The following is a 12,698-nucleotide window of genomic DNA, read 5'->3' as shown; positions in this document are numbered from 1 at the left end:
TATACAAAAAGAATTATGATTCATAATTTATATTTCTAGAATCCTTAGTGAGCCTATTTTCAAAAGAAACAAATGAAAACATTATATGAATTCTGTACAATGAGAAAACTGAGTTTTAGTATAGAGAGGTTAGAACTATCGAGTAGAGAAATAGGAGAGACTTTAACTAATAAACTGTACTAATTGGCTAATCCAAAAATACTGAAAATTTTATAGTAAGAAGATATATGAGTCTAGTTTCAGGGAAAATTTACGGATCTAATTTTTTAGTTTTGTAACTCAAGTTATAATTAAATTAGTGACTATCGCACGAGTGGACAGCTTTACTGTGAATAGTGATATAAGTTATTTTTGATTTGTCTAAGTATTCGGAAATTTTTTAGTGTTTCCGGTTTGGACCCAAATCATTTTTGTTGCATGTTTTAGGGTCTTGAGGGTCATTTTTAGGGACATATTGATTGAACGTGAGCGAATTAATTTTAAAAGCAAATTTTTATGCTCCAAACTGGTAAGTTAAATCAGATAACGCCTCGTGCTTGACTCCAGGAACGGTCTCGGGTAAGGGGTATTACAGTAATCATAGAGGAGACGAGGTGGGGAGACTAGTCAATCCGAGAAAATCATAGTTTATCTTGATGGAGAAAATGAGGTCGGGAGATAAGCAAGTATCCAACAATTAATAAATTAGCAGACCTGGGAGGTAATACTAGTTAATTAATAGCTAATTCACATTAAAACCTGAATTTTGAAATTAGTTAATCTTTTGTTTATTAATTAGGAATTTAATCAATCATAGACTAGTGGCTCTCATTGTCGACACTAGGAATAGGAAATTTCATAGGTTAGTTAATTTAATTATTTTAACTAAAATCCCAAATTATATTGACACTACTAATTTACGACTTGATTATATTAGTAATTATTTTCTATAATTAATTTAATAATAGTTTCTCCAATTTGCAATCCTTTGGGTACGATCCTCGAAAAACTTATATGTGTTCTGTAGTAACAGATATTATATTACAATGTGACTCGTACGCTTGCGGACACCACCGATTCAATTTAATATATATTTTTTTGTGATATTTCTCTATAAACGATAACACGTTTAGTGGCAATCAATGTTCTATTGCTTGATGATAAATACACATTCCTCATTCTTTGCAAATTATTGACCTACAACCAACTCTTCTGATTCGAAATCTACCACCAACATGTGCAAAGGTATTATATCTAGTTATTCTGGGAACTCAGATGCATGCGCAACACCAAGATCTACACGCTCCACATGTGGGCCCTAGGGTCCTTCCATATGACAATGAAACGAGTCGGGTTCTTGAGCGGAGGGATGTATACATTATCATCACCACCTGTGCCTTCATTGTTGACTTTGGGACATTATCGAGATCGGAGTCACTAAAATTTTCACCTTGGTGATCAAAACCACCATCATCATCGAGTTCTTCTTTACCATCTGCATTGGAACCAATCACCAATGAATGTATCTGTAAACGAGAACCCGAATTAGGGTTGTTATACATAGTCGAAGCATTGTGTAGATTCTCGGCCCATGTTGATGTCACTTTATAATCGCACCATTCTACCCACCCAACATTTATATCAAAGTCAAACCCATTTACAGACGATCGATCACCTATTGACTGATAATCTCGAAACCTCTATATTCAAGTACTGAACTCCATATTGTTGATTTAATGGAGTGACATTTTGAACGAACTTAACATCCGCTAACTCAGTGAACAACTCAACTGGTTCAACGTTCCAAGGCAAGAAATATAATGCGATCATGGTTTCCATGTCATCATCCTCTACAAATTTCATCTTCCTATATTTGCATAGATTTGACAAAACTAGAAATTTGTAGAATAGTCTAGACATCCTCCTCCCATAACGTCGAGAAATTTTTGCAGTAATTTTTTGTTTTGTTTCATTGACTTTTACATTCTTGTTAAAGATCATTCCTATTTGATGGCACGATTCAAATATACAACCAACTATTATTTGTAAAATTATCCCATCGAAATGAAAGTATACAAAGAATTGACTATTCATCTTCAATACTAAATCAGTAAAATAAATTAAAAATAAAAATATTAGTTCTTAATAAAACAATCCATACCATTTAAAAAGAAAACATTTTATCAAACAATATAAGTAAGTTGCATCTCATATTACTAATTATCAAAATAAAATAAAATAAAATTACAAAAAATAATTACAAGCTAACCTTATAAACTCAAACTTGATTTTTGAAATCTAAAATAAAAGGAAATTTGTTGATATTCAATTTTGATTTCTAACAACTCTTTTTTTTTTCTCGTTTTGTTAAACTAATTTTTTTGCTATCCCCTGTTGCTAAACAAGAAAAAAAATTCACTTTTTTTTCTATTATCTCCCATTTTGCTAAACACAATTTCTTTTTCTTTTTTTTTTTGTTAAACTGACGAAAATCGTATTTTGGTACGGGGATGGGGTATTATATAAAGGGTTGGTGCCATCTGATAGTGTGGGGAACCTATTTAAATGGTAAGATTTTCAATTTTCAAACTGATGCTGCCTGACACATCGGCGGCACCATCTAACATCAACCAATCTTTTTTTTAGTTCAACAACCTTTTTTTCAGCCATTTTTAAAAAAATTAAAGTTGTGTCGCCGATGCGTCACATGACACCAATAATTTTTTATTTTTTTTAGACCACTATATGTACCCGTGAAAATTCAAGTATTTTTAAAGAATACATACCAGTGCTACCACTGGTTAGGCAACACAAATAAAAAATTAATTTTGTAAATGATATGATTGCATGATGATTGAGGAAAGAGCAATGCAATTCTTGGGGGCTGGCATGGGCCTCGACCCCCTTAAAATAAAAAATTACCATTTAGGCCCTTTAAATTTTTTAAAAATTTTAAATTAGTAAAGATAAAATTTCACTTTAGCCTCCCTAAAGTTATAAAATTTCAATTTAATCCTTTAAACATTATAAAGATATACACTATGAAAAATTAAAATTTCATTCGACCCCCTTAAAAAATTGTTCTGGCTTTGCCCTTGGGAAAGAGTAGGGTGGTGCCATCTGACTGGCTGGCGTCATCGATATACACTATAACAAACACCCCGATTTTCATAATTAATCTATTTCTAGTATCATTTTTTATTTAATTTTTTTAGTATTATTGTTATAAAGAATCCAACTATTGTCATCCTTTAAAAATCTTTTTATTTCAACGTCAACAGTTAATGTGGAGGCATTAATTAGAACTTTGTAAAATATTTAAAATCAATTAAGTTTCTAACAAAAAAATTGTAATAAATTGAGTCTCTAAAATAGTTTCTTATCGAAGCTTCTGACGGGACGTTAAGTATTGACATGATGACTAACGTAACATTAATGTGGAAGCGACATAGAAGACTTAATTGACCCTTATCAATTTTCTTCAACAAAAATTAGTACTTACTCATCGCCGATCTTAAGCCACTAAACCCTAAACTTATTGTCATTCAAACTCCTCACTTGATGCCCTTTACAAGTGACATAGCCATTGTCCTTCAAGCTTCCTGTTTCCTTATTACCTAAACCAAAGACTCCAAGCATTCAGAGTAATAAAACTTTTATTTTTATAACTTTCTAATAATTTTTATAATTTTTATCAATTTTTATACTTTTTATCATTTTATTAATTTTTCTATTTATAATATTAATAATTTTATAATTTTTAAGTTTTACATAATATGTTAATAATATTTTAAAATTTGTTTACTTAAATCTTTAAAATAACTTAAACACTCTAAAATAATTAAAAATCAATTAAAACTCAAAATGTATGTGAGTTGGTACACCATCATTTTCTTCATGTAAATTGATACATCATCAGTTAAAAATTGGTCAAGAGTATTTATAGAAAACTCTATTTTAGTAATTTCTCGTTAACGGTTTAAAAGATTCCAATTTTCCACGTCTCCTTTTACATACTTGAAGCGACTTTTCATCGGCCTCAACAGTCAACGTCAATTCAACCTTCTACAACCAAAAGAATCCAAAATGTGCCTTCAAGTTTGGGCCAATGTTAGAGTGGTGCAAAGGGGGTCCCATTTACCAATAAAACAATTCTCAACTGAATTGCCATTCCCCGTTCCTCTACTAAAGACAAAAAACCCAAAAAGAGAACCCCCCCCCAAAAAAAAAAAAAGCACTATCAGATAAGTCTCCAAAAAGTCGAAATGCTCCCTCTAATTTGATCGATGGACATCTTAATTTGGTGACAGTGCCATCTTTCACACTAAAACCTGAACTTAAAACCATTCGATTTTTTTTTGTTTGTAATTTATTCCCTCTTTCTGCTATTGTAATGGATTGCTTGCATAAAAAAACCCAGGCTTAAGTGGTCTTCAATTCACAGTTTCATTTTGGAAAAGGCATAAACTGAATTTGAAGAAAAATTTCAAATGAAAACTCGTTTTTGGTTAGTATGAAGATAAAGTAAATGATTACTTATACTTAATTCTATTGATTCATGTAAAGAAATCTAATAAATTTCACTCGACAACTTTTATTTATTTTATTATTGATTCCAATTTGTCAAAAGTATTGATAAAATCCAAAGCAGCAGACAAAGACAAAGTGGAGGCAGCAACATCAATTTTGTCATAATAAGTAAAGCAAATGCAAACTTAAAAAGCAGTAGTAATTAGATGCTAAAGCTACGAATAAAATGACTAGATTCATTTCACTTCCTAAATTAACACAATGTAATTATTTCTTTTTCAAGTCAACTAAGTGCAAATCCAAAAATTCGCCTTTAGGTTTTGCCTTCTAGTTCTATTCAATTTCCATCCTTTCAAACCATGTAGTTTTGCATTACAACCACTAAAAAGACGGGATGCAATAAGCCAGCTTTCTTGATAGCTGCTATAACTAGACATGTTACATTCTTTTGTCCGATAAAGTCCACTACAAAAGTTGCGGTCGTGCCAAGTGGTGCGACTTGATTCACTACACCAAAACAGGCTTTTAGCGGCGTTTTTTAAGCCTTTAGCGGCGCTTTTTAGCGCCACTAAAAGTATTTGTGGCGCTTCCTAAAGCGCCACTAAAATTGCCGCTAATGACAACGCCACAAATATTTGCGGCGTTTATTTTTAAAAGCGCCGCTAAAGAACATGTTCTTTAGCGCAAGCATTTATAAACGCCGCTAAAGAACATGTTCTTTTAGCGCTTTTATACAAACGCCACTAAAGAACATGTTCTTTAGCGGTAGCTTTTATAAACGCCGCTAAAGACTATGTTCTTTAGCGGCTTTTTGATAAACGCCGCTAAAGAACATGTTCTTTAGCGGCACTTCTAAACGCCGCTAAAGAACATGTTCTTTAGCGGCGCTTTAACACAAACGCCGCTAAAGCTAATGTTCTTTAGCGCGCTTTTACACAAACGCCACTTTTTGTTTGGTTGTTTTAGCGCTTTTTAAAAACGCCACTAATTTTGGGGTTTTTAAAAATACCAAATTTTTTTCAACCCTCCCGTAGCAACAAATCAAAAGCAACTAAATCTATACCACCAATAGCAATAAATTTAGATAATATTTCAAATTAAACGAATAATATAATATTAATATCAATATTCTATTATTTTCACAAAATGTTAAAATGATAAAATATTTATACAATACACTATGACGACGGAGGTTGGGAGTCTTGAAACATCTTCATCATACTCAAGTTGTTGTTGGAGTTAAATCATACTTTTACTTCGCTCGCTTCTCTTGTAGCCTCTGCTTCTCTGGATGCCGATCGACTTTAAGTTGTCATTGGAGTTCTTCATATTTCTTTTGAACCTCTGCTTCTCTCATTGCCAGATCTCGCTCTAAGTTGTAGTGGAGTTCTTCATATTTCTTTTGAACCTCAACTATGGTCGCTTGCATCTGAGCCATCTGGTCTTTTAACCTCTGAACTTCAGCTTGAGCCTGACTCCCCGAACGCATGTATTGCTGCAAGCTGGATCCAAAATATTGAGTTGGGCTTAACAAAAGATCCTTGAAATCGAACCCGGCCATACCTTTCAGGACCCATAACTTCAGTAATAATCCGGTTATCAATGTCTTCAAGATGAACAGAACTATCACTAGAAGCAATCGCTTCGTACTCTGCCTTTTTATTATTTAGTTTCTCCTAATAAATAAATCACATATTTAGGAACACAATATATATTAAAAAAACAAATGCAACACAAGTTAACAATAGTAGCATTACAAGCAATGAATTAAACTATTACAAAATCGTATTAAGTAAACGTACAATTATTTCTGCAGCTTCAGGAGTCATAGGAGATCCATCTTTCTTCTTATGTGTAATCTCAAAAAGTTGAAGGCGTCCAACTTTTTGACCGGACGACCGTTCCTACAATATAGTAGTAAAAATATTATTTAATGGAAAGTAACACATATTTGACAGTATTAAAAAATTAAAAATACCTCAGCCTCAGCTACACAAGCAAAACTTTTCGACCCGGCTGTGTGCGTGAATTTTTGTTTCTCCCTGCTATTTTTTCCAACCCGTTCACGATCCTACGTTATGAAATTATTAGTACGTAAATAGTAAATATAATAAACCAAAATAATTACAAGAGTTTAGAAGTACATCATACCTCGCCTTTCTTCGAATGCCAAAATCTAACCGCATCTTCCCATTGGTACCTCAGTATACCCGGCGGGACATTTTGCAATTTCTCATCGAGGGTTGTTTTTACCTTATAATAATCTCTCTTTAAAGTACTTTTATGGTCTCTCCATCTTTTTCCCAATGCCTTCTTTACATAGGCATCCGAGACCTCTAAGGCAAACCTCGCCTAAAAAGAACACAAGTTAAGAAAGTAAATATAAGTGAAACTAATTCCCAAGTATTACAGATGACATTAACGTTTTGTTACCTTAATATTATCGAGGGCTTGATTTTTGTTACTATCGGGCATTTGATGCCATGAGTCGTAGTTGATAGGCAACATATTCGCATTTCGTGCTAAAATGCCCATGTATCCTGCTAATAGTCGAGCTTACATTCCAACAGTGACCAAAAGCTGCTTTCAGCATACTTTGACACGCCATTGGATCTAACTCGTAGAACTCGCTAAGTAGCGCATCGACCTCGACCTCAAGGCGTCCTACCATTTTCAGCTGAAAAATGGTATATTATAATATAAATAAATTGAAAAATAAACCAATTACAAGTCAACACGTATGTAAATTAAATGTAAAATTACTTTGAACTTCTGTAGGATCCTCAGGTATAATCGGAACATTCGAAGATCCAATTCCTGTCTGTTCTTCACTATTTATTTCTGCCGAGTTTGGAGCACTTTGAACAATGCCTACCTCTCGCATTTTTCTTCTGGGCATTTTTTCTGTAATACATATAAAATAGTTGAAAACTTAGTAACTAATTACAACAGTAACAGTGAATATCAAATAGTCGAAATATATAATAAGACCAAGATTTAAATTATGATATACATATAATTAAACAATCATATATTCTTACTACATCATTATTCGTAAATATCTTCATCTGCATCCTGGCGAACCCATTGAAATTGCGTACTAGTACTAGGGATATTTTCGTTTAAGTGTTGTTCCGGAAAGGGCACAGTTTCTGATCTATCATCGATATTATCTCTACTTCCACTGCCCATGTCAAACAACTCTCTAGGGATGTTACGAAGTACAACGTACCAACACTCGTCGGTTGGATCTTTTGAGTAAAAAACTTGTCTGACTTGAGATGAGAATACATACGGCTCATCTATCAGTTGTTGTCCTGTGTGAATCAATCGAGCGAAGTTGACCATTGTAAAACCAAATTGATCTTGCTTAATTCCACGAGCAGTATTAACATCGGCCCAATCACCTCGAAATAAGACAACTTTCCATTTGCCGTAGTAATCTAACTCAATTATGTCAGTAAGAAGTCCAAAATATTCCACATTTCCCTGGACAGGATTATTGTCCCTAGCACTAGCATAACTTGTAATTGAGGAATTAACCACTATTCCACAATTTTGCGTTCTCCTCAATCTCTCGCGATATTTTGTATGAAATCTGAATCCGTTGATGAGGAACGCACTATATCTTTTAACCACTCGATTTGGACCTTGGGAAAGCCATTTAACTTCGTCATTCACATTCTTCCCACTCCAAACCTATTGAATGGAAAGTAAACTAAGTAATTAAAAATGTAATGAGAAAACTTTATTATTTTTAAATGAAGCTCCAATTACATACCGTTTGGCTTAACCATTCATGAAAAGTTTCAGTGAACAACTTATTGATATCTCGATGTTGTGTTCTTCAGGAGCGCGAACGAGATCTCAATATTTGTTTGTACTAACTATGTTAAAAAAATGTTCGCTTTGTTAGAATATAAACAATTTTGGATTGATGAATATTTATCAAATTTCTACAACTTACTTCCGTAATGGTTCCATTGATTCATGGTGAAAGTTTATGTAAGTTTATGTAAGTTATGTAAGTTATGTAAGTTTATGTAAGTTATGTAAGTTATGTAAGTTATGAACGTTATGTAAGTTATGTAAGTTATTTAATTTATGCAAGTTTATGTAAGTTATGTAAGTTATGTAGGTTATGTAAGTTATGTAAGTTATTTTATTTATGTAAGTTATGTAAGTTATGTAAGTTACTTAATTTACGTAAGTTATGTAGGTTATGTAAGTTATGTAAGTTCAGTAAAGTTACTTAATTTATGTAAGTTATGTAGGTTATGTAAGTTATGTAAGTTATTTAATTTATGCAAGTTATTTAATTTATGCAAGTTTATGTAAGTTATGTAAGTTATTTAAGTTATTTAAGTAATGTAAGTTATTGTTTTTGTGTGTTATCGTAGAACTTTTTAATTTATGTAGGTTATTATGTAAATTTTTGTAAGTTATTATATACGATACTATGTAAGTTAGGATATTATGTAGGATATATAATTTTAAAATTATATGTATTAAAACTATATATAAATATTAATAAGTTATGTAGAACCAAGTATTATATATTTAAATTTTGTAAATTATGAATTATGTAAATTATGTAAAATACGTAAGTTACTGAAATTTGAACTTTAAAAAATATATTTTAAAAATTCGTGATTAAAATATTTAAAATATAACTTTAAATAAAATTTATTTAATTAGGTAAATAAAAATAAAAGAGAACAAACCAAAATATATTTTTGGAAATGAAATAGTTGACAAATGGATTTTGGAAATGAAATAGTTGACAAATGGAAGAAGATTTAAACAGGGTATCATAATCGATATGAATGAAAGTTAAATGTGAAAAGAAATTAGATTAGAAAAGGATACTCCCAATTTTATACAATTATGTAATTTAATTATTTATTTAATTTGGGTCATCTGAATCCTATGCACGAAGAATCAAGTCGTAATTAACGGCAATGCTGATGGCAGGGCACATGAAAACATTATATTTAGATTCCTTTAGTAAAAGTATCATCAATTAGTCCCTATACATTAATATACAAAATCTATACAAAATCAAATCAAATATTCCACATTATACTATTGTCTAAATTTGCTCCATTATCTGAGACATTTTTTCCCAAAATATTTATAGTATTTGGGTGAATTAAATAAATGTGCATTCTTTCCTTAAATAAATTAAATAGAGACTTGTAATAGATGAATGATTATATATTAAAAAAGAAGCGGCAGCAGCAGCATGCACCACCATAATACCACCATATCAATTAGTCCAAATAATTGAAAGGAAATCCAACAATTAAATCTATACATAATCGGAGCCCCAAAAGATTAAATTTTTAGAAATCATCATGATAAAACTATTATTGATTAGAATTTTGAACTAAAAGGTACCTTAATAATTTCAACACCCTGGACTACTCCACTCTCACTGGCAAACAGAGGCTGCAGTCAGAAAAATGGTATTTGTTGAGTAATTTAAAGGGAAAATGCATATAAATAAGCAAATAAATTTTGCAACGAATCGTGTACCTGCCCAAGCAATATTAATTCAGGTGTATTCGGTTGCACCAAATATTAATTCAGGTGCTCGATAGTACCTAGAACAGATGTAAGATTATACGATTAGCACATGAAAATATTATGTAAGTCAGTTGAACCAAATATAAAAACTTTATTAATATCACTACCATTCCACAATTCGAAGATTAAATGCCAGCTTCAGTTGAACCAATATAGTTGCAGGAGGAGCAGAAGCGAGAATCGATTAAATGCGGAGAGAGGTCAGAGCAAGTATTAACAAGTCGAATATATACAAGAATAGAAAAATATTATAGAGGATAAAAATTAGTCAAATCTAAGGGTAGAAAACTACTAAGATAAAACTTAGTCAAACGAAAATAGTATTTGTTTTCGGTAGTTCGATGCATAAACAATCGCAACTTCAATAATAATTCCTATTAACATATAAAATAGACATCTGAATGCCTCTAGTTTTATGATATACTTAGACCTACACATGGTAAATAACAATAGCCAATAACAAATAAACAGTTTTACGATTTCCAAAATACAAAATACAATTAAAGCATCAGCAATTTCCTTAAACATCAGCAAAATACAGTTTTATAAATAGAACCAACAATTTCCTTAAACATCAGCAAAATAATTACATTAAAGCAGAAAGCAAGGCACCATGCTACAACTTACTTGAACCTTTCTTACTTGTCATTTTACCGAAAATGAAATATAAGAGGTTTGACTTTTGTCCACAGATGCTTAGAAGTGTTTCTAAGGTGTTTTTAAAATTTAAAAAATCAAATTACAATTCAATTTTTAAATCGTAAAAGTATTAGGTTTTTGATAAAATTTACTCAAAATTGATATGCGCTTAACTCGCTCTAAACTTATAATATTAGATGAACTATATTTTCATTGCAATAAAAATAAACTTTTACACAAACGGATTGTTGTAGATAATAATTTAATTAAGTACAACATTTAACTAATTAACTGCAACCAATATTTATAACAGAGAAGGGATTATTATAATGATAATACTAATTCAACAAAATTAAATTAAAATTCTATACTAAGGAAAAAGAAGGAAGAACACTTACACCCCAAAATCGAGAATAAGCAAGGGTCAAATGCAGAACGAGATAGAAATGTGGCGTTGTTCTGTCTTGTATGCGACGCAGCCCAACACCTTCGGGTTAAAGATTCGAGCTTTACTGGCGTATTGGAAGATTTAAATTTTGAAAGGAAACAGATTTGGTTTGGGAGAAAATGGAAGTAGCATGGACGAACCGGATGAGAAATAATGGGATTTGGGGAATTGAGGTTTGGATCACAATGGGATTGCAAGTTTGGGATTGGGGAAAAAATTTGGGAAGAATAACCTAGGGAAATTTAGGGAAACAATGAAAGGAAATGGGGAAATTTTGTCGATCGGTAAATCTGAATTGGGGACAAAGTAAAGGAATTGGGGTTAATAAAACGACGACGTTTAGGTTAGTATAATTAAATTTTGTATGTTTCTTAAAAGCGCCACTAAAGCATAAGAAAACTAGCACCGCTTTGGGAAACTATTAAAACCTATTTGTGGCGTTTTCTGCTAAAGCGCCACTAAAGCATAGTCCTTTTACGGCGTTTTACAAAAAACGCCACTAAAATTTTGCATTAAAACGTACCGTTCTGCAGTATCAAGGCCTAAATTTGCGGCGCAATTTAAAAAAACGCCAGTAATTTCTATCCTCTTGCGGCGTTTGGTAAAAACGCCACTAAGAACACAGATCAAAACGCACTGTTTAGCCATTTCTGAAACAAAGTTGCGGCGTTTTCTATAAACGCCACTAGTAACAAAATTTAAAACGTCATCGTTTTGCATACTATGACATATTTGTGGCGTTTTTTACTAAAACGCCACTAATGCATCAACACTAAAATAAAATCAATTCCACATGTCTTTTTTAATAAACACTAAAATAAAATTATTTCTAAAAAAAGGGAAATTATAAAAATACGTATATAAATTGGTTTTTCTGTAGAAATTCAAATAATTCCTTGTAAAATCCAAGTTTGTACCTATAAAATCCAAGGTTTCCCTTGACTTTGGTTCATTTTTAGACATGAGGACTCGAATTCGATCCTGAACGATTTTATTTTTGATTCTGAATCATAAAAAAATAAAATTGAAATTAAAGCCAAAACATAAAAACTAAAATTGAAAAAAGATAAAATAAGATATTAAAATGAAAACTTATAAAAATTGGATTACCGATTGTATAATTTACCTTATTAATGCCATTTTAAACTTAAACTAGATTCATCCCTATTAAATTATTATTATTCATTTCATTTTTATATTATAAAAGTATACATATATATATAAATACAAAACAACTTTTAAAATTACTCTCCATATATTCAAACAAGCAGTGAACATTCAAAATCGGGGAAATCTGACATGGGGGAAATTAAAGGAAATTCAGGGTTAATAAAACGATGCCGTTTATGTTAGTTTTAATTGAATTTTGTGGCGTTTCTTAATAAGCGCCACTAAAATCATAGGAACAAATGGCACCGTTTGAGAAACTATTAAAACCTATTTTGTGGCGTTTTCTGCTAAAGCGCCACTAAAGCATAGTCCTTTAACGGCGTTTTACGAAAAAACGCCACTA

Source organism: Gossypium raimondii, chromosome 8 (assembly GCF_025698545.1).
Source record: "Gossypium raimondii isolate GPD5lz chromosome 8, ASM2569854v1, whole genome shotgun sequence".
NCBI lineage: Eukaryota > Viridiplantae > Streptophyta > Magnoliopsida > Malvales > Malvaceae > Gossypium > Gossypium raimondii.
Note: the sequence above shows the minus strand (reverse complement) of the source record.